The sequence below is a fragment of the Cyanistes caeruleus genome, chromosome 2 (assembly GCF_971803275.1).
Source record: "Cyanistes caeruleus chromosome 2, bCyaCae1.hap1.1, whole genome shotgun sequence".
Taxonomy (NCBI): Eukaryota; Metazoa; Chordata; class Aves; order Passeriformes; family Paridae; genus Cyanistes; species Cyanistes caeruleus.
In genome coordinates this window covers 81150232-81154072 of record NC_141702.1, presented here as the reverse complement: position 1 = coordinate 81154072, position 3841 = coordinate 81150232, and positions in this window count along the sequence as shown.

Sequence of the window (3841 nt, the reverse complement as noted above, 5' to 3'; positions counted from 1 at the left end):
TTATCTAGTGTTGAATATATAGGGAAAAGTGTAAGGACAGGAGAAGCACACCACGATAACTCCTCAGAATACCCTTGTGGCCTCCAGTGACTTGTGCTGAGGGAGTTCTTATGTTTGAGAGGGTGCCTGAGCATTTAATAATCTCCAATATATTTTTTTTCCCCCATGAATTTTCTAATTTTGTTGTGCTGTTTAAACAGCTTATTTCTAAATAAATTTCATACTTGTGCAACTCTTTTCAGTTTGTTATGAATTCTCAGAAACCACGTCCCAAAAGAAACAATTACCATACAAATACCTTATTAGCTCTAGTCTTCAGTTTTCCCTCAGGAATTAATAAAGATTAAGCCTGACACATTCATATGACAGACGTGGAACATGAGGCACAGAGTTCATAATAACCATCCTCCACACTCTTCGTGATAGAAACCTCAGGGCAGCTACTGTTTTGAAAAATGAAGATGTGAAAATGGGAGGGGAAGTTCTGAAATAAAGTTAGATTAACATGTGAAGAATGAAACAAGGCCAAAGGAAAGTAGCTCTGAGACAAGAAAGGAGTCCCTTCCACACTCTTGTGCCTATGACCCTGTGGTTACAAGGTCACCATTCAAATTTGTGTCAGAAGCAGTTTATATCTCCCAATGTCTTCAGTTTCAAAAAAACCCCCCAAGTTCTGCAACTTACAGAATTGCAAATTAAGAAAAAAAGACAAAACATGCAGAAATAAATAGTACCATCATCTGCTTGAAGTGGACTACAGTGACATACAGGAAAACTTAAGTGTCTGTTAATATTTGCCACTAATACATTTAAGGCATGCTTTATAGACATTTTACATTATATGAAAAAAAAATTGATTATTTAAGAAAAATGGCTCTATTTTTAGTCAGAAGCATCCTTTAGTCCAATTTATACTAGTAAATCAGGAAATTTTAAATCTAGCTCTACATCTGACAGTATAGCTGCAATTATAACCCTTATGTTTTATATAAGCTGCCTTTTTTAATAGAAAAGCCTCTTCCTATTTGAATCAAGTGCCTAAATAAAGAGATTAAAAGATCTGGTAGAAAAAAATAAAGCTATTAGAAGCCTGCCCTTATTTCCTTGGCTTTCAGAGGAGTACATTGAATTAAAATCTCTTATGTGTCGCAGATGAAAAGATCGTTTGTACCAACAGTTAGGAATAAGTTAGGCAAAGCCAACCCACAGAAACAATCAGCAAAGCCAACCCAGAATAAAACTGTCATGCAGTTGAAAGTTAATTTGCATTAACATTAATGCTTAGGGGGGGGAAAAGGGTTTTTTTTTAAAATTCAATCGCATGAACGTGGTTGCTGACTGCCTTGGCAACAAGCAGCCAAGCGCACTCCTCGTGCCTGCCCTGACCTCATAAGGGTTACTCTGACATAACCTACAGCAGAGTATCTCTGCAGCCATCGTAATAACCATTTACCCCCATCACAGAGTCACAGAATCATACAGTACCTTGGGTTGGAAGGGGCTACTAAAGATCATCTAATCCAACCCCTCCTGTAATGAGCAGGAGCATCTTCAATTAGGTCAGGTTGCTCAGAGCCCCATCCAGTCTGAACTTGAATGTTTTCAGGGATAGGGCATCTCTGGGCAACTTGTTCCAGTGCCTCACCACTCTCATAGGGAATAATTTCTTCCTAATATCCAATCTAAATCTACCCTCTTTCAATCTAAAGTTATCACTCCTTGTCCTATCACAACAGATCCTGCCAGAAGGTTCCCCTCCAGTTCTCTTGCAGGCTCTTTAGGTACTGGAAGGCTGCTATAAGATGTACCCAGAGCCTCTTGTCCAGGCTGAAAATCCCCAGCTCCATTAGGGTGTTTCCAGAGAGATGCTCCAGCCTTCTAAGCATCTTTGTGGGCCTTCTTTAGGCTCACTCCAACAGATCCATGTCTTTCCTGTGCTGAGGACCCCAGAGCTGGATACAGCACTGCAGCTGGGGTGCGATGAGAACAGAGTACATTAGAATTCAACATGCTGGTCACTCTCCTTTTGACACAGTCCAGGGATGCAGTTGGCTTTCTGGGCTGCAAGGGCAGTTCAGAAATACGTAACTCCAGAACACATTATTCCTACACACTTGTGTTCAATAACATAATGTTCTCCCATGGAAGGACAAACACCTTCAAGGCAACTGATGACATGAGTGGAATAATCATCCTCTTCATGACTTCTGGCAGTTCCAAGTACGTCTTGCTTTCATGGCTTACAAAATGGCACATGTTTGCAACAAGCAATTGCTTCACTGCTATTTAAGTAGCTTTGGGGTGACCATGAAGACAAAGCCCTGCTGGACATCTCCAAAATTTGCCTTAAGGTGTGCCTCAGCTACTAGCCCAGGAACCCAATGGCCTGCTACCTTCCAAACATCTTCAACACAGCAACTTCTTGAGGCATTTGATGTAAATCAGCACAGCTCTCAAAAAACAGCCTGTTTGTTGTACATCATGGCCAGGAAGCAGCTTTTTGTGTAGTGCTAACTTTCAGCTGCATCAGGTGGCAGAGCTGGTGATACAGAGAAAGCAGGATTATACAGCAAAGAGGAGGAAGGCCTGGACCACCTCTGGTGTCAGCAGCCCATCTTAGAACAGTTTAAGCTGGTACCTATGGATATGAACAGCCAGAGCAGCCTCCACTTGACAGCAACAACTGCTACAGACAGACCAGGAGAGTTTTTGCAAATGTCCTGGGCAAAGCATACAGCTCTTGGGAGATGCTGAATTCAACAGGAATTTTAGCTATCTGTTCATGGTGGCCATCAACCTAAAGGGGTTGTCATCCATGCCATCTAATAAATGTATTTCTATATCTTAGGACAGGTCGTCATTGCTTTTGCTTGCTTTTACACAATGCTATATAAACAGCCTATAGTATAGGAATAACTTACATGACCAAGAGGTGCTAAAGGCAGGAAATTCCACCCTTGTGTAATGGTTTCCTCCTTCTAGGGAGTTCACCCCAAAATGGTGCCAGAAGTGATGAGATCCATGTATGTAGGGACCAGACCCCTCAGTGAAGTCTTCTGATGAAGGAAATAGGGACTGGAGAAGTCAGTGAGCCAGGTTCCTGTCTGCACTGTTGTGACATGAGCACTCTCTGCTGCTCCATGTCCACTGTGTAGTGGTCTCTTTCCTGCTGGTGGACTGACCAGAGTTTTGCCTGGCCTGACCTTTAAACACAAAGGTGAAGGGTGACAGAACAAAGATGCTGTCAAAGACCAATCCAAACCATTGACCAGATGTCCATTTTGGGAGGGAGATGCATACGGCTAAGGATGCCACACTTTATTGATCAGCGCTAGCAAGAACTGCATAAAGAGAGGAAAAGTTCAAACAGCTGAGAGCAGGTGGCAAACAGCACACTATGATGGCTAGAACTGACCATGCATAGGCAGGTCTGCCAAGGGTCTCCACCTGCAGTCAATGTCATTAAGGAAACAAGAATGTTTAGATACATCAGTTGTGTCCTTTAGGATCAGAAATTCAAGGCAGCAGTTCCAAACTTGCATACACAAGATGCCTGGCTTCCAGAAACAGCACAGTATCCCTGTTAGTGGAGGAAGGCATGCACCCAGGGGCTTTTGCTATACCACTTTCCCTGTACGCACACTGGCAGGATACAGTGGAAGATGCTCTGGGATGTGCCTCTGCTGGGCCAGATGTACCAAGGCATTAAATAAAAGTCGATCCAGCTCTTGCAGCAAGTCACACTGGCAAAACAGTGGTCATGTTCCAGCAGCTCTCACGTTCCCTGTGCAATCACCCTTCTAAAGTACCACATGCCCACACAGCCTCAACCTCCTTTATC